The sequence below is a fragment of the Dendrobates tinctorius genome, unplaced genomic scaffold, assembly GCF_039654945.1.
Source record: "Dendrobates tinctorius isolate UK_male_01 unplaced genomic scaffold, ASM3965494v1 ptg000133l, whole genome shotgun sequence".
Lineage (NCBI taxonomy): Eukaryota > Metazoa > Chordata > Amphibia > Anura > Dendrobatidae > Dendrobates > Dendrobates tinctorius.
Genome location: NW_027361801.1, coordinates 16,577,226 through 16,603,091, shown reverse-complemented (window position 1 = coordinate 16,603,091; position 25,866 = coordinate 16,577,226).

Sequence of the window (25,866 nt, the reverse complement as noted above, 5' to 3'; positions counted from 1 at the left end):
CCACTGTTTAGGTACATCAGGGACACTCCAAACGTGACATGGCGTCCGATCTGAATTCCAGCTAATTTTGCATTGAAAAAGTCAAACGGCGCTCCTTCCATTCTGAGCTCTGCCATGTGCCGAAACAGTCGTTCCCCCCACATATCAGGTATCAGCGTACTCAGGACAAATTGCACAATAACTTTTGCTGCCAATTTCTCCTGTTACCCTTGGTAAAATAAAAAAAATTGAACCTGAAGTATTTTTTTGTGAAAAAAAGTTAGATGTTCATTTTTTTTTAAATATTCAAAAAAATTCCTGTGATGCACCTAAAGGGTTAATAAACTTCTTGAATGTGGTTTTAAGCACCTTAAGGGGTGCAGTTTTTAGAATGTTGTCACTTTTGGGTATTTTCTATCATATAGACCGCTCAAAGTGACCTCAAATGTGATGTGGTCCTAAAAATAAAATGGTGTTGTAAAAATGAGAAATCGCTGGTCAACTTTTAACCCTTATAACTTCCTAAGTAAAAAAAATTTTGGTTCCAAAATTGTGCTGATGTAAAGTAAACATGTGGGAAATGTTAGTTATCAAGTTTTTTGTGTGCTGTATCTCTGTGATTTAAGGGCATAAAAATTCAAAGTTGGAAAATTGCGAAATTTTAAAAATTTTCGCCAAATTTCCATTTTCTCACAAAAAAACGCAAGTTATTTGAATGAAATTTTACCACTAACATGAAGTACAATATGTCACGAGAAAACAATGTCAGAATCACCGGGATCCATGGAAGCGTTCCAGAGTTATGACCTCATAAAGGTACAGTGGTCAAAATTGTAAAAATTGGCCCGGTCATGAACGTGCAAACCACCCTTGGGGGTGAAGGGGTTAATAAAAATTGCAGCACCCAGTAAAGTGACACATTGCTGGAATCAGGATCTCTGCTTCTACATCATGCTGCTCTCAGTTGGAGTAGCTGGTGACAGATTCCCTTTAAAGAAATGGCATGTTGAAATCCAGCAGCCTAATCTTTTTTACCGCATGTCTGCCGTAGTGTAAACTCCCCTTTACATCTATTAGATGGTCAACCAATTCAGTCACATGTATATTTATGAGAAACCAAGAGAAAGAGAAACACACAAAAGATCAAAAATGGTGGTAAAAAAATATGTCAAGCTGAGACATGGGATGATATAGAGCAGGATATTCCTAGGGTGTCTGTTAGCGAGTCGGGTAGACTTTCCCATTTATTCCTAGTTCATAAGGACGCCTCTTCTTTTATTTAAAATGAGAGTAAAATCAGATTCACAAAGTTAGAAATGTAATATGCCGGATGCAGATTTAATACATATTATGTGGAATTGCCCACGTCTTCAAAGAGAGACGTCATAGATCATATAAACTCGGTGTATGAGTGTCAGATTCCTTCGGAACCCTTCTTTTGTGTTCTTTGCTACACCGTTGAAATTCCTGTGAGTGAAAATCACCGACTGGCTATTGCACGTATACTCTATCAGGCCTGGAGAAATATACGGTAGCTTCATAATCGACAAATATTAATTCTCCGGTCGTTGGAGAGGTTATAACAGGGCTAAATAACACTATGTCTTGAGAATTGTGCTTACCAGAAAAGGGTGACATATCAGAAATTTGAAGATATCTGGGCACCATGGCTGGACAGACCAAGTTGTGCCCCCTGACACTAACGTGGTCTAGTGCACTCTTACGAAAGTTTTGAACTATGAGCAGATTAGGTGATTAATATGTGATATAATATATGGTAAAGTAAGTATTTTTTTATGTATTTGACAGTGTTTCAAATAGTATCTTTGTATTGTTTTATCAACAGCAGCATTTGGCATTGGGTGGGAGGTGAGATAATGTGTGTGGGATTTACCGTAATTGTATCCTATTTTTGAAAATGTTTAATAAAAGTTATCTGATATATCTAAAAAAATTCATACTTTTTAATTGCAGATTTTCTCCACATACTTTAATGATGTGAGGAAAATAGTTAGGCCGGGGTCACACTGGCGAGGAATACGGGAGAGTGAGAGGCGCTAAAAGCACGCATTAGACACGGACCAATGATTCTCTATGGGGTCTCTCGCACCAGCCGTATATTTCTCATCCGTATTCTACGCTCCGTGCCAATCGCAGCATGCTGCGATTGTCAGCGTACTACGGCCGTAGTACGCCAATGCAAGTCTATGGGTGCGCAAAAAATACGGATTACACACGGACCACACATGTGACTTGCGAGAAATACGCACCCGGTGTCTTTTAGCAAAGGCGGCAATTCAGTGCGCTATACAGTAAACTCACACTGACAGGTTTAATAAAGAAACGAAAGAATAGATATAGACACATAGAATATATATATATATATATATGCATTCTATGTGTCTATATCTATTATTTCGTTTCTGTTATAAACCCTGTCATAGGGCTCCATTATACAGTCATGGCCAAAAGTATTGACACCCCTGCAATTCTGTCAGATAATATTCAGTTTCTTCCTGAAAATGATTGCAAACACAAATTCTTTGGTATTATTATCTTCATTTAATTTGTCTTAAATGAATAAACACAAAAGAGAATGAAGCAAAAAGCAAAACATCGATCATTTCACACAAAACTCCAAAAATGGGCCGGACAAAAGTATTGGCACCCTCAGCCTAATACTTGGTTGCACAACCTTTAGCCAAAATAACTGCGACCAACTGCTTCCGGTAACCATCAATGAGTTTCTTACAATGCTCCGCTGGAATTTTAGACTATTCTTCTTTGGCAAACTACTCCAGGTCCCTGATATTTGAAGAGTGCCTTCTCCAAACTGCCATTTTTAGATCTCTCCACAGGTGTTCTATGGGATTCAGGTCTGGACTCATTGCTGGCCACCTTAGAAGTCTCCAGTGCTTTCTCTCAAACCATTTTCTAGTGCTTTTTGAAGTGTGTTTTGGGTTATTTTCCTGCTGGAAGACCCATGACCTCTGAGGTAGACCCAGCTTTCTCACACTGGGCCCTATATTATGCTGCAAAATTTGTTGGTAGTCTTCTGACTTCATAATGCCAAGCACACGGTCAAGCAGTCCAGTGCCAGAGGCAGCAAAGCAACCCCAAAACATCAGGGAACCTCCGCCATGTTTGACTGTAGGGACCGTGTACTTTTCTTTGAATGCCTCTTTTTTCTCCTGTAAACTCTATGTTGATGCTTTTGCCCTAAAAGCTCTACTTTTGTCTCATCTGACCAGAGAACATTCTTCCAAAATGTTTTAGGCTTTTTCAGGTAAGTTTTGGCAAACTCCAGCTTGGCTTTTTTATGTCTCGGGGTAAGAAGTGGAGTCTTCCTGGGTCTCCTACCATACAGTCCCTTTTCATTCAGATGCTGACGGATAGTACGGGTTGACACCGTTGTACCCTCGGACTGCAGGGCAGCTTGAACTTGTTTGGATGTTAGTGGAGGTTCTTTATCCAACATCCGCACAATCTTGCATTGAAATCTCTTGTCAATTTTTCTTTTCCGGCCACATCTAGAGAGGTTAGCCACAGTGCCATGGGCTTTAAACTTCTTGATGACACTGCGCATGGTAGACACAGGAACATTCTGGTCTTTGGAGATGGACTTGTAGCCTTGATATTGCTCATGCTTCCTCACAATTTGGTTTCTCAAGTCCTCAGACAGTTCTTTGGTCTTCTTTCGTTTCTCCATGCTCAATGTGGTACACACAAGGACACAGGACAGAGGTTGAGTCAACTTTAATCCATGTCAACTGGCTGCAAGTGTGATTTAGTTATTGCTAACACCTGTTAGGTGCCACAGGTAAGTTATAGGTGCTGTTAATTACACAAATTAGAGAAGCATCACATGATTTTTCGAACAGTGCCAATACTTTTGTCCACCCTCTTTGTTATGTTTGGTGTGGAATTATATCTAATTTGGCTTTAGGACAATTCTTTTTGTGTTTTTTCATTTAAGACAAATTAAATGAAGATAATAATACCAAAGAATTTGTGTTTGCAATCATTTTCAGGAAGAAACTGAGTATTATCTGACAGAATTGCAGGGGTGTCAATACTTTTGGCCATGACTGTATGTCCATTTTGCAAGCCGGCGAGAAAATCTCGCCATACGGATGCCATACGGATTACATGCGGATGCTTACATGCGCAAAATACGCGACCACACCTTGCTTACGGATGACATACGGAGCACTGTTTAGGGGCCTTTCATCCGTATTACACATGTAAAATACTGACCGTATTTTGCGTCGGTTAGTGTGACCCCGGCCTTAGTCAGACTATCAATAAAGTATCAAACAAAACATGACCAAAAGAGACAAAAAAGGACCAGAAAAAGCATGATAAAAATATGTAAAAAAGGCACTCAAAAACGCAATGAAAAAATGTCACGTAACCTCATTTAGCTAATTGATGCAGAAATCCTGTAGAAAAGTCTACAGCATCAAAAACTCATGAAATACTCAGTGGTAATGGAGAGCACTCCTGAGCACAGCAGAACTGCAAGAGATGAACAGTAACTTTATCAGAAACTAGCTGAAGAGCCCGGCGCTGACCGGGCATAGTAACTAACTACGGTTAGTTATAACAAATTATAATGATTATATCTATACATATAAAGCTGAGTGTATAGCCCCGCCCACTCCGCATAGCCACATTCACTATACTATCCCACATCATCCTATCAGCCAGAGCCACCGGACTACTACCACTAATATCCCACATCATCCCGTCACAGCTGCCGGACAACAATCCCAAATATCCCACATCATCCCATCAGCCAGAGCTACCAGACTACTACCCCTAATATCCCAGATCATCCCATCAGCCAGAGCCACCGGACTACTACCACTAATATCCCACATCATCCCGTCACAGCCGCCGGACTTACTACCACTAATATTCCACATCATCCCATTAGAGCCACCGAACTACTACCACTAATATTCCACATCATCCTGTCAGAGCCACCGGACTACTACCCCTAATATCCCACATCATCCCATCAGCCAGAGCCACCTGACTACTTCCCCTAATATCCCACATCATCCCATCAGCCTGGGGTCAGAACCAGAGCGCTGAGTGGAACGGTCTTAACTTCCACATCGGGGATCCCTTTAAGAGAGATCGGTGTCAGAACCACAGAGCTGAGTGGAACGGTCCTAACTTCCATACCGGGGATCCCTTTAAGAGAGGCCTGGGGGTCAAAACAAAAACACTGGATGGATTTGCTCTGACTTCCATACCAATGATCCCTTTAATAGAAGCCTAGGGCAAATCCCTCAGCGCTCTGGTTCTGACCCCAGGCCTCTATTAAAGGGATTTCCGGTATGGAATTAGGACCGTTCCACTCAGCGCTGTGGTTCTGACCCCAGGGTCTCTTAAAGAGATCATTGGTATGGAAGTTAGGGCAATTCCACTAAGCGCTCTGGTTCTGACCCCAGGGTCTCTTAAAGGGATCCCTGGCATGGAAGTGAGGGCAAATCCACTCTGCGCTTTGGTACTGACCCCAGGCCTCTCTTAAAGGGATCTCTGGTATGGAAGATAGGGCAAATCCCTCAGCGCTCTGATTCTGACCCTATCTTCCATACCAGAGATCTCTTTAAGAGAGGTCTGGGGTCAGTACCAAAGCACAGAGTGGATTTGCCTCACTTCCATACCAGGGACCCCTTTAAGAGACCCTGGGGTCAGAACCAGAGCTGATGATGGGGAGGAGGATTACTCACGCAGCCTTGCCCATTATCTACGTTACCTTCCCCGTGAGGTGCGGCTACATGTGCGAGGATCCATTCAGATCCTAATTGATGCAAATACACCCCCCAATACCCCTTATGAGCTGTTTGAGTTTCTGGAGAGGTGGCAGCTGTCACCCAGGAATCTCATGCGTCTTAACCCACACCCCCAAGTGCTTGCTCAATCAGGGTCTGAGGATCCTCCTACACGTGGGCCTACACCTCACAAACCTTCCCTCTCCTTCCCAACATTGGCAACATCATTCCCAAATGTCAGGGTATAACCCAGCACAACAATATGGCCACTTGTTCCCAGTCAGCCAATGTTGGAGGCTGGTCCCAATCTGGTTGGGGACGACATGGCCATTTTGGTGGTTTAGACTCCCGGCCCTACCAGCCTCAACAGGAGAGTCGTCACCAGTATAGTGCCCAGTATCCACCTCAAGCCCATGAGCCGGCCCACTACCTCCATCATGGGCAAGAGTATGCCCCCACACAGGCCGAGGGCCAAGGTGGCCACACTAGCCATCAGGCAACGCAGGCTGGGCTGCCACCTTCTCCACCCCCTACATACTACAATTTATAACTTTGTGTGTGTTTTTGTGGTTAAATGCTGTATTTTAACATTCAAAAAATTTGTTTGTGTTCTAAGGCCAATTCTGGCCATTTTGCTAAATAACATAAGGCTTCACAAGGCCTTTAAAAAGGGATACATAAAAAGTTTGCACTTTCAATTGTTGTTGTCTTTATCAATGATGCACTTACATCACGACATGCTGCCATACGCTTACACATTGATTTCTAAACAGAGAAAAGACATAAGGGGTTGTAATATATATAGTTTCCCAAAGGCCAAAAATAAACATTTACAACATAGACACAACATGCTCTGGCCAAGAAGTTTCCCCCTCAGATGACAAAGTAATTTGTGAAAATATCAGGCACTTTGAGCCCAGAGAGCGTTCTACGTTGAGGGTTGATAGGTGGTCTCGCCCTACGTACATTGTCTGACCCATGCACAGCACCAGCCGGGGAAGGAATAATCATGTATCCTGGTGAAGTTATGGGCAACGCCACATGCTTTAATTACTTAATTTACATTTTGTTCACTCAGCTGAATGGCAGACTGGAGGATCCACCATTTTGGACAATGAATGCCAAAGGAACACTCCACCAGTCGCCGAGCACGTGATAGGCGCACGTTACAAATTCTGCGCCGGTGGTCCATGTTGCCCCGGGTATATGGCCTCATGACATTGCACGTTAACTGAAAAGCCTCATCTGCCACAAGGACATAAGGGACTGATTCTTGAGTGGATCCTGGTAGCTGGCGTGGTGGTGGTAGATCCAACTGGTTGTTGCGTAGCCGCCGATCCATAATGGAAGTATTGAAGACTCTAGAGTCTCCCGTCCTTCCATAGGCCCCAATGTCAACAATTATAAACTTGTATTGAGAGTCGGCCAGAGCCAACAATACAACAGAGAATTATTGTTTCTAATTGAAGAATTGTGAGCCAGAGTTTGCCAGCTTACGCACCCGGATATGTTTGCCATCAAGGGCCCCAATCCAATTAGGAAACTGGCATTCCTCCTCAAAGTCCCTTGATATCCTCAACCAGTCTTCCATCCTGGGCTGGGGCATGACGAGTTGATATAGTGTTGACTATATTTGACTACATGTTGACCTACCTATGCCAGAAATGGTAGATCTTCCAATGAGAAAATCATGGTGGAGGGCGGCAGAAGACAGGCCAGTGGACAGGAAGCTGAAGAACAATAGAAATGGAACATTTTAGAATGCACAAATTAACCAAATACCAGGTACATACATACCAAACTTGTTAGTAATTCAGGGTCGCCCTCCCAGGGCCGTGGGGTACTCGGTACCGGGCCCGATGAGCTTCACTGGGAGATGTCACGGCAGCGGGGCCCCGGCCCATGGCCCTGGGCACCCAATGTAAAAAGGGGGAGTATTGTTGCAGTGTGCTTATTGTGAAGAAAGTTTATAAGTGTTTTGTGACGCCACCTGTGGTGTTCGGCAATGGAGATGTAAGCCGACGCTGCAGACAGATCCTCTGGGACTCATGGTGTGGTGCAGCAATGATGTTATAACCCTCCACAGGCTGTAGTCCCAGGGCAGAGTAGGTCAAGTGACACGTAGATGGTGTAGTGTCTGGCGCAAGGGATGTAGCAGTGCTGGACAGGTTGGCGCAGGAATGAGTGGAGGACACCAGGGCATGTAGTTCCAAAGCTTTACTCACAGTCTGTTGTACAAACAGGTGCCTGCCTCCGTGCCATGTCCTCCGGGTCAGGGACTCAGTCAACCTCCAGGCCAGATGAAGCACTCCTTTCCAACACCCCGCCAACATGTGCCTTTCTGAACGTCTCCACTTATAGCGCCTTTAAATGAAGTACTCCTAGTAGAGTTGAGCGACTTTGGTCGGATCGGGTTTCGTGAAACCCAAATGAAACAAAATTTGTTTCGGATGAAACTGGTCCGACTAGGGCAAAAAAAGTCGGAGTTTCGTCTGAAATCCGACCCCAATGCTAGTCAATGGGAAATAAAATAAAAGTCGGCATTGAGCGGATGACATTCATACCCGATCTGACCAAAGTCGCTCAACTCTAACTCCTAGTACTGAGTTACACTGGAGTTCCTCCTGTCCGATGTTCTTATGAACTCTACTTGTACGGCAGACAGCTGTAGCCTGCTTCGGGGACTCCTTCCTACTAAGTCCCGGCTCACAATCCAGTTGCTGTTGTGCCCCCAAGTCTTGTATGGGAATAAAGTGGTCACTACTTCTATTCCTCCGGTGTCTGCTGCAGGACCATTAGTGTCCAAACAACCTTGGGGACCGGACCCCGGCCTTGCGCTTAGAACTTCTAGGAAGGGTTTGTCTTCTAACCCACGTCCTCTGTTCTCTTTTACTCCTCACGTTCCGTACTAATCCTTCTTTCTATGGAGAATCAGACTTTCAGTCTATGTTGCCCTTTCCTGTGCCAGCAGACCCAGATCACTGGGATCTGCTGCAGCACTTCCATCCATCTATCACTCTCTCCGGGGATCTTCTTCTCTCCAACTCTCTAACCAACTGACTTCTCACTCCTCAACTCTTCCCGCTCTCTGTAATATAAACTAACTCCACCCACCTTCCAGCACATTTCGTGTTCCAAGCAGGGAGCCACCAATGGGTGCTTTGCTATACTCCAAGCAGGGAGCCGCTAAAGGTGCTTTGCTACACTACTTTGTGGTGTGGGGTGCAGATGTTGGAGTGTGGTCAGGTGTCTCCACCTTACCTGGATGGTGGGGTACCACACCTCAGGAGGAGGTGCAGTACCTCTGTGGCAACTGAGCCTCAAGGGCGCCACAATTCTGATCTACTAACACACATATATTTTGTCGCACAATGACTAAGTGATATTCAGTACATATTACACGTAGCATTCCGGTGTGTAAGCTTAAACATATCTGGAATAAGATGAGGGCATTAAACTTAGTCCAAGAAGCTAAAAATACATACTTTGGGCAACACATCATGAACATAGAGAATGTGGTTGTGTAGTACATACCGTAATGTGAGTAGAAGTCGCTCCTCTGCAGATATAGCTTTGCGAGCCTGCGAGAAAATCTCGCCATACGAATGCGATACGGATTACATACGGATGCTGACATGCGCAAAATACGCGACCACACCTTGCTTATGGGTGACATACGGAGCACTATTTGGGGGTCATTCATCCTTATTACGCATGTAAAATGCGGACCGTATTTTGCGTCGGTTAGTGTGACCCCGGCCTTAGACAATTTTATAAACAAGGCCCGAAGATTTTATCACACATTATAAACAAAGAAGTCTGATGTATAAAAAAAAAGGCTAAAAATGGCGGCTTAGTTTTTCTTGAAATATTCCATGTGTCTAGTGTAATGTAGACTGATCTTTTTGCCCTGACTTACAGTTTCCATCCAATATAAAGATGGAGCTCAATTGAAACAAATGGTATTTTCATGTCCTGGTGCTTGAAAAACATTCTTTATACAGTTTGTGTTTGTGCATTCAAGAAGCTGTTTAGAGAATACTATGCATGGACGCCTCTGCTGATCAATCACTCCCGAGCTGGAGAGGACTTCTGGCTGCAGCAATAACAAACCTTCTGCAGGAATTCAACATCTTCATTGTGTCTCCCGCACACCTAACTGTGGGTACATAACACTTCATTGAAGCACACGCTGATTCCACGCCCAAAATAATCCTAAACATCCTGGAGGATAATATGGAAAGTTATTTGGATAAGAAATACTGACTTTCAAGAGATGGGAGATTCACAGCATAAATATTTATACCACCAGGAATCCGCTCTAGAAATGTATCTTGTCAGCAGTCACTGAGCCACAGTAGGTACAGTATACACCACAGGAATAGTCTTAACTCTAGGCCCCAACGCAGAATTTGCATCAGCACCCAGCATCCAACCATCAAGTATAATTTAGGCATGGATCACACGAGTGTATAGCAAGGTCGAGGGCTGCGTGATGTTTTATCAGACAGCACTTGGCCCAGTGTTATACAGCTGTGGCCAAAAGTATTGACACCCCTGCAATTCTGTCAGATAATACTCAGGAGGAGGTGCAGTACCTCTGTGGCAACTGAGCCTCAAGGGCGCCACAATTCTGATCTACTAACACACATATATTTTGTCGCACAATGACTAAGTGATATTCAGTACATATTACACATAGCATTCCGGTGTGTAAGCTTAAACATATCTGGAATAAGATGAGGGCATTAAACTTAGTCCAAGAAGCTAAAAATACATACTTTGGGCAACACATCATGAACATAGAGAATGTGGTTGTGTAGTACATACCGTATTGTGAGTAGACGTCGCTCCTCTGCAGATCTAGCTTTGCGCATCCTTGTGTCCTGAAAGGTTATCCCAGGGTGCACTGTCTCCAAGAGTAGATCAAATGTGGCAAGGCTCAGTGCATAGTGAGCGGCGGTTGCAAATGCGCCACAGGCACGTACTGACATCTAGCTAAGCATTAGGGCTTGTGCAGACAACCATATTTTTGGTTCGAGTACCATCCGACCAAACATTGGATCACACTCGGACCAATGTTATTCTATAGCACAATGCATATGTCCAAATTTTTTCTTTAGACCTAGCCAGTCTGAGGAAAAAAAATCAAAGCATGCCTGAGTTGAATCTGATTATATCTGAGAGAATACGCTACTGTGACTCTAGCCTCAGAGTTAGCTTTCAGTCAGTAACGGGACATAGTTACACCCATCGATCTCTAAGCAATGAGCGGTGATTGTGACTGAAACCATGCCGGCGCACCCCTATGACTGAAAGCCTGAGACTGCCAGGAGGAATAAAATTAATATCCTCCCGGCAGCGGGGATCTCCGTACGGGTGCCAGGCAGCTTCAGAACGCAGCCTGCAAATTAACCCCAAATTTGCAAGTTAATAGCATTTTATTTTTACATGATAGGTTCTCTTATAGAGGGTCTGTTACCAAGGCAAAAGTAGCCATTTTTTTCTCTTATTTTATGCCAACTGCTTCCCAGAGTATTAGTTTTTTGTTTTCTTTAAATCCACAATACAGTTCCAGAGATATTGGCCCTTTAATTTAGTGCTAATTTTTATAGTCTTTATGAAGAGGTCACAGGATCCTCTGGGGCGTGTCTACATTATTACCCTGTGAACTACGCCCCTTTGTAAAGACTTTAAACATTTGCACACAATAAAGAGACCCATATCTCTGGAACCATATAGCGGATTTTCGAAAGGACAAAAAACCCTGAATACTCAGAGGAGCTGCAGTAATAAAATTTGAGTAAAAACTGACCACTTTCACTTTTCTCCTGGTGGCAGAACCTCTTTAAATGGAAAAGCAACTTATGAACCACATTTTTATTCAGTATTTTTTACACTCCCCTCCATTGCTACTCCATCAGTAGTTAAATAAGCAACTACCTGATAATATGCCAAATAATGCATGTTTCCCCAACTTTTATGGGCTTGACATACAGCAAAAATATTGAGTTTATATTAAATTGCCTTTTTATGGGTCTCATTTGAAATAAAGATATTTCACGCTCATCAAATAGAGTGTATTTTGCCACAGCCCCTAAGGTTGTGTAGAAGATGCTGTGAGTACTTACAGTTTAGCAAAAAGACTTGCATGACCCTATGTTACAGCCACGTCATAAGTTTGTGGCTGCCAGACTAGAGCCCTACAAATGTCCTGATTAGTTGGCCCGCTGAGACGTCATCATGGACAGTGGACCAGGGTCCTGCACATCTTTTTGCTTAATTTTATGAGTATTAAGTATGTATGATTTAGAGGGTGTCCTGTTTAACAGTGACCCTCATTGAAGTAGTGTAAATTTCCTCTATGTCAAGTATTTATTTTACTTTAAAGTGGTTGTGTTGTTTGGGAAACCCATTTTAGGGAAATTTAAATTAATGGTAATCTGTCAACAGGGTTTTGCTATTTGATCTGATGACAGGAAAATATAGAGCAGCAGAGCCTGATTACAGGAATGTGTGACTTATTAGTTTGTGTGTTCTAGTTTCAGTACAATCAGTGTTTTATCAGCAGGAGATGATCCCTACCTGACTCAAGTTCACATGCAAGCCAGTCAGGCTAATCTGTGTAATCCCGCCCTCACCACTGATTGGCAGCTTGCTGACAGTGCACAGGTTATACATAGAAGGATGCCAATCAGGGGGGTGAGAGGGGCAGGCCCAGATTGGCAATCTGTCTAAGCGTGCAGATGCCCGATGTGCTGGCGGCTCTGAACTATAAAATGGCCGCCGGCACTTTAAAACTTCTCACTAGACCCTGTGTGCGTGCGCACCCTGTTGGTGCACGCACTGATACGGGCCGCAGCGATCCACGTCAGTGCATGAGCGCGGCCCTGATTTATGCGGGCAAGAAGGAGAGCGCGCACACAGGGCCTAGTCAGAAATTTGTAAAGGCTGCCGCAGTGCACATAGGATGCCTGCCTCTCTGTCTGACACGGGCCAGTGCCAGCGTCAGAGAACAGCGTGCTCTCCTCCAGGGGCATCGCTAGCATGAAAGCTCTGGGGCTTTTGCCCTGAACCCTGGATGTCGCTGATTGGCCAGTGCTCCTGTCCTCCTGTGCAGCGCGACTCTGAGGGAGAGAGCCAGCAGCAATCAAGATGAAAGGTCAGCATACCTGCCTGTGTGCGCTTTCAGGAAGAGGTTTGGACGCTGCTCCAGTCAGCATGGTGACAGCTTCTCCTGCTCTCATCTGCTTCCCCAACAGAGTTAGGCTAGGTTCACATTAGCATTTGAGTCTGCAGCGTATCATCCGCATGTGCAAATACATGCAAAACGCATGTTTATGCAGCGTTTTTTATGTACATCATTTTACGCATGATGGAAAAAAAACGCTGCAAGTTCATGCGTTTGTATGCGTTTGCGTTGTTTAAGCGTATGCATTCAAAATGACACCAGACACAAATGGGTGTGTCTTATGGGATTTATATATGTATTTTGAATAACGCATGCGTACTCATGGTCTTGCTTACCAGTGCGTTCCCATAGACAGTAATGCGTTTTTTGATGCACTCATCCTCCATTACTAAGCCGGGTTTAATGTCACCTTACAATAGCAAGGTGACATTAACCCCTTATTAACCCACTTGCCACTGCTACAGGGCAAGTGGGAAGAACCTGACAAAGCTCCAGAATAGGCGCATCTAATAGATTCGCCTTTTCTGGGCATCTGTGAGCTGCCGTTTTTAGGCTGTGGGGGGCCAAGATCAAAGGCCCCTTACCAGCCTGAGAATAGCAGCGAGTTTTGCAGGGTTGGTTCACAAACAGAGGGGGACCCTACGTTGGGTTTTCATTCATTCTTTCTCTCCTGCTCGCTGTAGCCGGCAGAGCAGGAGAGAAGTATGAGAGCCGCGTTCAGCACCAGCCACCGGGGAACTGTGCTTACTGTAGCGCTTCTTCCCCGGCGGCTGTCTGTGAACACAGAGGACAGTGTGAACTGTTCTCCGTGTGCACGTGTTCAGCACGTTTTGCGGACCATGCGCTCCCACAAACACTCATATGTCTGTGTATTTTGCACACGGACCGTTTGTCCATGAAAACACGCTGACATGTGCATAGACCCATTCATCCCGTTCAGAGGTGGTACACTGCTGCTAGATAATGGCCGCTGAACGTAGACCCCGGAGCCTGTTTAGGTCACAGAGCCCGGCTAAAAGAGCGCACAGTGTACGGCCACAGAACTCTACCCCAAGGACACGGGGTTAGAGTCCCTCTAGGCCCACTGAGCGCGCGGCGTCGCTGCCGCGAATGCCGCTATAGACGCTGGCTAAGGAGTGTGGAGCACGTGCATTGAGGAGTGCCGAGTCACTGGTGAGGACTAATGCCTGACTCAAACTCTGACCTACCTACGCCTAAGCCTGGGCGCTAGCAGGCTAGGCAGCACAACACATGCGTACCAAGGGTAGGGGTTTCTTAATGAGTCATTCACCAGAGACATTCATACGTGAATACATCACTCACTCCTCATAGTCTGAAAATACACTCTATCCTAGCGCATTGCCGAGCGGCCATGCGAGCCTTTTATAGCCGTCCGGGACCCTCCTGGCTTCTTGGATAGGCCAATCTGAACACGAGCAAGACCTGAGCACGTGACCTTCGATCTCCAATGGGAGATGACTCCACGGGCATGCTCAGTGGCCCGACATGGGGACTTAGTCCCTGGAGAATCTCGCTGCTGAGCAACATGCATTGTCATAGCTGTGCCAGAGGTGGCAGCAGTAAGAAAACCCACGGAGCTGGTCTGGGCAGAGCGCCGGGACCGACGAGTTTGCTGAACCACCTCCTCTGTGGCTGGAGAGGAATGGGAGACCGCTGGAAGCAAGGCTTGGGATTCCCGCTGTGCAGTGACAGGAACCCGATGCCTAACATTACCCCCCTCCTAGGGCCCCGTCCTCTCTGAGCTTAGCTCCACTCAAATTCCGCAATGAGAAGAGGGGGAGACAGAAGCGCACAATAGGGTCTTATCCAATGATATAAACGTTTCAACAGATATGGATCCACTCACCTGGTTCAGTTGTGTGGAACACAACAACCATAAGCACAAATGGGTAGGATCCGATGAACTGCAGCAATCAGGTAACTTTGCTCCTGAGGAAGTGTACACGAAACGCGTAGAGTTTATGGAATAAAAAGAAAGTTATAATCACTGCTTGGTTCTTGGATTAACTCCTTGTGAACTTTGGACTGGAACAGCGCGATCCTGAAAGCCGGACTTCTCTCCTTCCTATATATGCAATGAGAGGAGGAGCGTGGATGTTCTCCACCGACTCCCAGGTCTGAGCCTCTGGACCATGACCCTTCCAATCCACCAAATAAAACTTTTTACCCCGCATCATCTTGCATCCCACAATGGCACTGACCTCAAACTCGTCAGACGACAGGTCTGATGTCCTGGCAGATGGCTCAGAAAACCGGGACATGTGAACCGGCTTAAGGAGGGACACATGAAACGTGTCAGAAATGGCCAAGTGTGGTGGAAGGGCCAGGCGGTAGACCACAGGATTGATCTGCTCGAGGACCATGAAAGGGCCAATATAGCGCGGTGCGAACTTAGCAGATTCAATCCGCAGCCTGATGTTTCAGGCAGAAATCCACACTAAGTCGCCAGGGGCAAAGGTCAGAGCAGGACGCTTGTGTGCGGTAGCGGAGGCCCTCATTCTCTCCTTGGAGGCCCGAATAGCATCCTGCGTGCGATCCCAAATGTCACGTGCCTCCACCGCCCAGTCTGCCACCCTAGAGTCGGTGGATGACACGGGCATGGGCATGGGGATGTGCGGATGCTCGCCGTAATTTAAGAGGAATGGGGTCTGACCGGTGGAGTCGGCCACAGCATTGTTCCAAGCGAACTCCGCCCATGGCAACAAGGATGCCCAATCATCCTGCCTGGCCTAGACAAAATGTTGCAGATATGTCACCAGGGTCTGTTTGGCTCTCTCAACCAACCCGTTCGTCTCGGGATGATAGGCCGAGGAGAAATTTAGCTCGATGCTGAGCAGAGAACAGAGCTCTCTCCAGAACCGAGACGCAAACTGAGGACCCCGGTCGCTGACAATCTTATCCGGCATGCCATGCAGGTGGGAGGCATGTTTAATAAACAAGGCTGCCAGGCCCCATGCAGAAGGTAGCCGCGAGAGTGGCACCAGATGCACCATCTTGGAGAAATGATCGGTGACCACCCAAATGACGGTGCTGCCACTGGACTTGGGCAGACCCACCACAAAGTCCATACCGACCATCTCCCAGGGCCTGTCCGCTACCGGCAGGGGATAGAGTAACCATGCCTCTGCTGAGAGGACCGATTCTGGGCGCAAGAGACGCACGCCTGAATATAGTACCTGACGTCACGGGCCATATGCGGCCACCAGTACGTCCTTGCCAGGAGATCAGAGGTCCGCTTGGTCCCAAAATGTCCCCCCACCCTGGATGAATGAGCCCAAGAGAGGACCTCCGGTTGCAGATGGGCAGGGACAAAAATCTTGCCCGGAGGTACCAACTTGAGAGCAACCGGAGCCACGGTCCTCAGGCTCTCCGATGGGACTATCAGTCGAGGCTCCTCCTCCTCCAATGACACCACGGAGCGAGAAAGAGCATCGGCCCGGATGTTCTCCTCGGAGAGAAAATGCAAGGTGAAATGGAATCGGGAGAAGAACAAGGACCATTTGGCCTGGCAAGAATTCAGCTGCTGGGCTGTCTGTAGATGGACCAAATTTTTGTGGTCGGTGAACACCTGGAAAGGGTGGCGAGCCCCCTCCAGGAGGTGTCTCCACTCTGAGAAGGCCAGCTTCATTGCTAGTAACTCCCTGTCCCGAATGGAATAATTCCTCTCCGCCGGTGTGAAGGTCTTGAGAAGAAGAAGCATGGGTGCTTCCGACCTTGCGAGTCCTTCTGGAACAGGACCGCTCCAGCACCGACGGAAGAGGCATCCACCTCCAGAATGAAGGGCTTATCTACATCGGGGCGATGTAGAATGGGAGCGCTAGCGAAGTGAGATTTAATAGCGGCGAAGGCCTTAGAGACAGTTTCCGACCACAGTTTGGGGTTTGCACCCTTCTTGGTGAGGGCTACCAAGGGCGCTACCAAAGTTGAGAAAGGGGGGATGAATTGGCGATAGTAATTTATGAACCCCAGAAAGTGCTGCACCACTTTGAGAGAATGGGGTTCCTGCCAATCCATCACCGCCTGTAGTTTGGCAGGATCCATGGCCAACCCCTGGGCCCAGGAAAGGCAAGGACTCCTGCTCAAACACACATTTCTCCAACTTGGCGTAAAGGGAGTTTGCCCGCAGGAGATCAAAAACCTTGCGAACATCTCTCCGGTGGGAGACAATATCTGGAGAGTAAATGAGAATATCGTCCAGATAGACTACTACCGAGGTGGTAAGCATATCTCGGAAGATATCGTTCACAAAGTCTTGGAAGACGGCTGGAGCATTACATAGCCCGAAGAGCATCACCAGGTATTCATAGTGCCCATCTCAGGTGTTAAATGCCGCCTTCCATTCGTCCCCCTCACGGATACGAATCAGGTTATAGGCTCCTCGCAGATCAAGCTTAGTAAACACTCTTGCTCCCCGTAGCCTATCGAACAGTTCCGATATCAGGGGGAGAGGATACTTGTTCTTAACGGTTGTGGCGTTAAGACCCCTGCAATCGATGCACGGACGTAATTCTACATTCTTCTTTTGGACAAAGAAGAATCCCTGTTGTGAGTTCATTTTCTGGTCCACCAGTTGTGAGTTCTCCGGCCAGCCTTCCTCTGGTGGTAACAGGAGGTATTGAGGCTGATTTAATCAGTAGAGATCTGCCACCTGATAATGAGGATGACGATTGGACCTCAGGAATCTCAGACTGGATTTAAGACAGCCAACGCCCTATTCTGGTGCTGGTGATTCCTTCTGGCTTGTCAGGTCTTGGTTTTCAGCTCTGTTCCAGTCATCTAAGGCTAAGTTTTTCTGCTAATGTTCACACTTGTTTTTCTTGGTCTATTCAGTTTTTTGTGTGGTCAGCCAGCCCCGGCTGGGGCTATGCTGAATTTCCACTCTTATTTACCTGTATTTGCCAATTTGCTTTTGTCCCTTTTTAGATTGGCTTCTTTTTGCTCTGTCTCAGAATATTTCAGAGTGCTGATATAGTGGGAGAAGTCTAGTGACTTCAGGGTTAATTTTGCTATCAGAAGTGTTGGACATTATTTTTGTAGGGTTTTTTGCAGATTGCAGACAGTGTCTTTCCTTTCCTATCCTTTCTAGTTAGTTTGGGCCCCATCGTTTGCTCAGTCTATTTTCCTGCCTGTGTTTGTGCTTTCATCTTGTTTCAATGTTAATACATGTGTGGGGGCTGTCTTTCCTTTGGGTTCTGCTCTGGGGCAGTTAGTTTTCCCCTTTTTTTGCTTCAGGCTTATGTAGTTCTCCAGCTGTGACGAAGCATCTAGGATCATTGTAGGTACGCTCCACGGCTGCTGCTAGTTGTGTGGTTAGGATCAGGGATCTGCAATCTGCATATTTACCAACCTCTCTGGTTTTCTGTGACTTAGCTTGTTTTGTTGTTTTTCTCCTCGGTGACCCATTCATAACAAATCCCGGTCCCGCCGGAGACACCGACTTCCTAATGAATCCTCTTGCCAGATTCTCCCTGATATACTGAGACATTGCCTCTGTCTCTGGGAGAGATAGGGGGTAGATTCGACCCTGAGGAGGCTCATCACCGGGCAAGAGGTCAATAGGACAGTCGTAGGGGCGGTGCGGCGGAAGGGTCTCCGCCGCCTTCTTGGAGAAAACGTCTGCATACTGCTGATATGGCTTGGGAAGCGAGGAGAGATCTGTGGGAACCTCAGAGATAGCGACCTGTACGCAGTCTCTCAGACATCTACCCTCGCAGGACTTGCTCCAGCTGAGGATTTTTCCAGAGGACCACTCTATGTGAGGAGAGTGAGCTCGTAACCAAGGAACCCCTAGGAGGACCTGGTCGATACCTTCGGGCATGACAAGAAGAGACAGCATCTCCTGATGGGAAGGAGACAGTGAGAGTCTCAGTGGAGCCATCTGGTGGGTGATTTGGGACAGGAGTGTCACACCATTCACCACTCTGATAGTGACGGGTTGAGGTAGCAGGACCAGGGGGATTGCGTGTTGTTGGGCGAAGGCAGACGACATGAAATTGCGCTTCGCTCCAGAGTCCACACAAACCTCCACAACCAGAGTGGAAGAATCAAACTCTAACGCCCTTTTAAACAGGAGCTTGGAGGAGGAAGTCGCTATGTCTAGTAGGCCCCCTCCGATAACCACTAGACGAGAGCGTTTCCCGGCCGCTGTGGGCACTGGTTAGCAAGGTGCCCAGTCTGCCGACAATGGGAACAGACTGAAGGTACCCGTGGGTACCGGACCCTGGACCCCGTGCGGGACACTTCCATGGCCTCTGGAGGCTCAGGCGGCTGACCGGGAGGTTCCAGCGGTCTAGCAAAATTAGGAGCCAACCTATATTGTTGGCGGGACTTGGAGCGCTGCAGCCCTCGCTCAGTGAAGCGAATGTTAATTTGGGTGAAGACCGTAATGAACTCCTCCAAAGTGGTGGGCACCTCCCTGGTGGCAAGGGCGTCTTTAACATGATCAGCCAGACCTCTCCAGAATATAGGTATGAGAACCTTATCTGGCCACTCAAGCTCTGAGGCCAGAGCTCTGAAGAGGATGGCATACTGACTGACCAGAGACGAACCCTGGGTTAGGGCCAGCAACTGAAGTGCGGTGTCGTGCGTGACCCGAGGCCCCAGGAACACCTGCTTCAGAGTGACCAGAAAATGGGTGGCACTCTGTACCAGGGGATCCCCATGCTCCCACAGCGGGGTGGCCCACTCCAAGGCCCTGCCCGACAGAAGGCAGATGATAAATCCCACCTTGGCCCGCTCAGAGGGAAATTGTGTGGCCAGCAACTCCAGGTGAATGGAGCACTGACTCACGAAACCCCTGCATGAAGCACTATCACCCGAGAACTTCTCGGGCAGCGGGAGGCGGGACAAGGTCGGGGCAGGGCTGGCCGTGGAGACACAGGCGACAGCCTCTGTAGCTGCTTGAACAGCGACCAAGGTAACATCCGCAGCTGAGGTGGAACGCTCTAGCGCTGCCAACCTACCCTCCAGCTGCTGGATGTATCTATGCAGTCGTTGTTCGTCCGCCATTATAAGCCAGACCCTGGCGCTAGGATAATGTTTGGGCTGGCAGAACGCACCAAATTATAAAATAGTAGTAGGTGCGTTCACAGCCCGGGATCCACCGTGCAGAGGTGGTACACTGCTGTTAGATAATGGTGGAAGAATTAAGCGGTGTGAAAGCAGTCACATGTGGGTTACGTCACCCAATCTGAACAAGAGCGAACTCTGTTAATTCACAGAGCCGCACGACCGCTGAACGTAGATGCAGGAGCCTGTTTAGCTCACAGAGTCTGGCCAAAAGAGCGCACAGTGTATGGCCACAGAACTCTACCCCCAAGGACACGGGGTTAGAGTCCCTCTAGACCCACTGAGCGCGCGGCGTCGCTGCTGCGAACGCCGCTATAGACGCTGGCTAAGGAGTGTGGAGCATGTGCACTGAGGCGTGCCGAGTCACTGGTGAGGACTAACGCCTGACTCAAACTCTGACCTACCTACGCCTAAGCCTGGGCGCTAGCAGGCTAGGCTGCACAACATATGCGTACCAAGGGTAGGGGTTTCTTAATGAGTCATTCACCAGAGACATTCATACGTGCATACATCACTCACTCCTCATAGTCTGAAAATACACTCTATCCTAGCGCATGGCCAAGCGGCCATGCGAGCCCTTTATAGCTGTCCGGGACCCTCCTGGCTTCTCGGATGGGCCAATCCGAACACGAGCAGGACCTGAGCACGTGACCTTCGATCTCCAGTGGGAGATGACTCCACGGGCATGCTCAGTGGCCCGACATGGGGACTTAGTCCCTGGAGAATCTCGCTGCTGAGCAGCATGCATTGTCTTAGCTGTGCCAGAGGTGGCAGCAGCAAGCAAACCCATGGAGCTGGTCTGGGCAGAGCGCCGGGACCAACGAGTTTGCTGAGCAACCTCCTCTGCGGCTGGAGAGGAATGGGAAACCGCCGTAAGCAAGGCTCTGGATTCCCGCTGTGCAGTGACAGAAACCCGACGCCTAACAATAGCGTTGTAAAGGTGTCCTGCCCCCTGGAGGAAATTAACTTTATTTCTCCCATTTTCAGTTACAGAGGTGTGCCTTCAGTCACCGCTCAGTACATGGTGAGAGGTGGCTGTAACCGTTCACCATCACTAACTGATAACGGCTCTGTATATGGTGAGTGTCGGCTGTAACCGTACACCATCACTGACTGATAACCGACTCTGTACATGGTGAGTGGCGGCTGTATCCGTACACCATCACTAACTGATAACCGGCTCTGTACATAGGGAGTGGCCGAACATTCTGACCACGTCTACATTTACAACAGAGAAAGCAGATTCTAGGAAAACTGCACCAAGCAGTCCACTGATTGAAACATCGCCAAAATTAGGGTACTCGGCTGCTTGCAGATTACCAAGCAAAAACCTGCTGGCAGATTGCTTTTAATAGATAGAGGTCCTTTGTTCAGGATTCTCATCAATGATGAAATCCATTATAAAGTGTGTCTCTGCTTTTGGAGGACCTTTCCTGTATCATACAGAAACAAATTAATTATTCATTTAAAAGGGACACATGTAATGTCTAATTTTTGGTGGCGCTACACAAAATTAGAACACTTACTGCTGATTAATGCTCATCACTGGGGGTCCCAGAAAAAGGGAAAAAATATAATATCCAACAAGTAGAGATTTTTCAAAGTGGAAACCCCGTGAAGTAAAATAAAAATTGGGTTGTCTGTACTGCCATGAAGTACAAATAGTTGAAATTGGGCTACCCCCAATTCCTTGCGATTATCCCATCCCCATATACACTGAGACACATGTCATATAACTGTGCATATGGCAGAGCATATGGTCTCACAATGCTTTACCTAATGTCACTGCTCTGCCCATCAGCAGGTATTTTGCCCACTGGGGCTCTAGATTAATTATATTAATTACATTGCAGGGTCCATGGAATCTAATCGTGGACTATGCAACGTTTTCATTTGTTAATCTTTTCCTACTTGTTCTGTGAATTATTCTGCTGGCATTATGTTACTTCTCACATATTTCTGGTAAATGCTTTAGGTTGTGTAATGATCTACTGGGTGTGGAATGTTTTGACTACTGGGCCTTCTAATGTTTTGGCTGCTGGGACTAAATTAACTTCTATGGTTGTGTTAAAGTTTCACTACAGATGTTGGTGAAAGTGTTGTGCAATGGAGAGATCAATGACAAGAACGAAGACAATACATCAAAAGGGTCATATAAGGTTTGGTGGTCACAGAACTTGCATATTCTGCTTTTGCTGATGCTCACATGTTTATCAGGCAATTAAGCTGAACTCCCCCACAAATAACACTAAACCTTTTCCACTCAAACGTAATAATGATGCATTTTTCAACTCCTATTATAGCTGCAAGTCTAAGCCCAATCACAGGTCTATTGACCCAAACTGATACAAAGCCATATAAAGTGACAGGTTTTCTTTAACCCCTTCTCCCCAAAGCCTGTTTTCACCTTCCTGACCAGGTCAATTTTTACAATTCTGACCACTGAGTAAGACCACCTAGGTCGAAACACGTTGGTTTCTGACCACTGGAGACCCCATCTGCCTGCTCTTTTCTCATAATGTCCATTTTTCCATTGTATTATTACGCTGCAGATTCTTCCTTCAATTCTGTCCACTGTCACTAGAGTTGAGCGAAACGGGTCGAAAAAATTCAAAAGTCGCCGACTTTCGCCAAAGTCGGGTTTCATGAAACGATACCCGACCTTAGCGTGAGGTCGGCCATGAGGTCGGCGAATTTAGCGCCAAAGTCGCGTTTCAAAAGATGCTTCAGCGCCCTTTTTCAGCCAATGAGGAAGAACGGACTCTGTGGGCAACGTGATGACATAGGCAGGGATCACCAACATCTTTGAGAAGGGCATGCAAGTGATTGGCTTGCTTTGTGGGGCATCACAGGGGGTATAAAAGGGCGTGCACACCGACCGCCATCTTACTTCTGCTGATCTCAGAATAGGGAGAGCTGCTGCTGCTGATTCTGTAGGGAGAGCGTTAGGCAGGGAAATAGAACAAAAAAACTGCTTCTGCTGCAAGCGATTTTGCCTGTACAACACACCAGTCACTGTGCAGTGCAAGGGGAGGCTATATTTTGGTGCATCAGCTCTCTTGGTTATTAGGCTGCCTTATAAGGCTTCCTGATAGCGCCATTGCTGTTTTCACACTGCTGTGCAAACTGCTTTTTTAAAAGCAAACATACTTTTCATCTTCTTTTTTGCCCAGTTACCAAGCGTTCATTTTTCCACACTTTTGTGTGCAGCAGTCCTGCTTATTAGGCTGCCTGCTGCCATACTTGGGACTGAGAGCATCATTGTCAGCTTGCTAAAATCACTAGGGACAATCCAATTTTCCCCAGTCCTCTATAGACATTTTTTACACCATCCAAAATCAGCCTGTTACATTGCGGTGTAAAATACACAGGGCCTGAGAGAATCCTTCAGTGTCCTCAAGTCTATAGAGAGATTCCAATTCTCCCCAGTCCTCTATAGACATATTTTTACACCATCCAAAATCAGCCTGCTACATTGAGGTGTAACATACACTGGACCTGAGAGAATACTTCAGTATCCAGAAGTGTGTAAGGAGATTTAAATTCTCCCCACTACTATATACACCTTGTACCTTGTTTTACAGTACCATATAGTTGGTGGAATTTTGGGTCCATTTTCCCCAAAAATGAGGAAGTGTGGTGGAAGAGGCCGTGGAAGTGGGCGGGGGTTGCCAGCTGGTAATGATGGTGTTGGTGGTGGTGGTGGTGGATCTGCTGGTAGTGGCAAAAGCAAAATAGCACCTAATGCAGGAGGTGTTGAATCTGAATCATCGTCTGGCTCCACAAGGCCTTGAAGGCTCCCTTTTCTGGGAGTAGGTAAACCGCTTTTAAAGCCGGAGCTTCAGGAACAAGTTTTGGCTTACATTGCTGACTCAGCCTCCAGCTCTATCGTCTCCTCTTCTGAAGTTTTAAAAAATAAAAGCACTGAGTCATCATTGGAGGCTCATGGTCATGAACCACAACCCCAACCAAAATTGAAGGATGTGGCAGGCCACACTACAGATTACTCCATGGAGCTGTTTTCACATACCATGCCTGGGTTATCAAGTCAAATCGTGAATTACCCAGGCCAAGATGAATCTGACATGGAGTGTACTGATACACAGCCACTGCTAGATGATTCTGCAGGTACATTCACTCAGAGCACTACATTGTCCTCGCAGTGTACTGAGCCAGAATCTGACCCAGATGAAACTCAGGTGCCCCTTCTCGCATGCTATACCACCATACACGGTGACACAGAGGAAGGTGCACATGACATTGAAGAGGAGGTGATGGATGACCCAGTTGTTGACCCAGATTGGCATCCATTGGGGGAAGTGGGTGCCGCTGCCAATAGCTCAGAAGAGGAGGAGGAGCATCCGCAGCAGGCATCGACATCACAACAGCTGTTATCTGGCAGGCCCGGAGCAGTCCAAAAACGGGTTACAAAAACCAAAAGAGTTGCAGGACAGCTTGGCCAAACGGTCAAATTAGCACAGCGTGCAAGGCCTCAAAATGTCTTCCCTAGTAGAAAGAGTGCAGTGTGGCACTTTTTTGAACAAAATCCTAATGATCAGGCAAAGGTTATCTGTAAGAAGTGCGCAAAGACCTTTAGCGAGGGAAAAATCTTAGAAATTTGAATACCAGTTGCATGCTTAGACATTTAACCACCATGCACTTGCAAGCATGGACGGACTACCAAACCTCACGTACCACATGTGCAACTGCTCCCAATGAAGGTAGTCAGCAACGCTACATTGTTTCCCCCCCTGTAAGCCCACCGGTTAGCACACCACCAGCAGCAAATGTTGAGGTGTCGTTGCAAGGCCAAAGCAGTCAGGGTATCACAATGTTATTGCTACGAAAGACTGAATCTAGGCCATCAGAAAGAACACCAACTCCATCACCATCATCAACCCTCTCTCAGTCCGCCATGTCCACCGCTAGTTCCACCATATGCAGGTCTCAAGTCCAGCTCACCCTACCAGAGACTATGAATAGGGCAAGAAAGTACTCATCCTCTCATCCGCGTACACTGGGTTTGAACGCCCACATTGCCAAACTAATCTCGTTAGAGATGATTCCCTACCGATTGTTTGTAAGGGCAGCTTTCCGCGAACTCATGGCCTACGCAGTACCACGCTATGACCTACCCAGTCGCCACTTCTTTTCTCGCAAAGCCATCCCAGCCCTCCACCTTCATGTGATAGACCGCATTGTCCATGCACTCAAGCAATCAGTGAGTGGAAAGGTGCACCTCACCACAGGTGCATGGTCCAGTAGGCATGGCCAGGGCCGTTACGTGTCCATCACTGCGCACTGGGTTAATGTGGTGGATGCAGGGTCCACAGGGGACAGCGGAGGTGGGACAGTGCTGCCTAGCCCACGGTATAGGAAACAGTTGGCTGTAGGCATTCGACCCTCCTACTCCTCCAGAAGCGAAAGCTCATCCACAGAGCGCAGTCGCACGAGCACTCCATCCGCAGCTGCCACTGTTGCACACGAGGTGTCCCACTATCGATCAGCTAGTGGAAAGCGTCAGCAGGCTGTGTTGAAGATGATGTGTTGGGCGACAGACACACCGCGGAGGTACTGGCCGACTACTTTCAGCGACAAACTGAGTCATGGCTGGGCAGTCTACATCTTGAGGCAGGCAAGGTAGTTAGTGATAATGGCCGGAATTTTGTGGCAGCCATAGCCCTTTCAAAGCTCAGACACATACCTTGCTTGGCTCACACCTTGAACCTGGTGGTGCAGTGCTTCCTCAATAATTATCCGGAGTTAACAGGGCTGCTCCAGAAGGTTCGAAGACTGTGTTCGCGCATCCGCCGGTCGCCC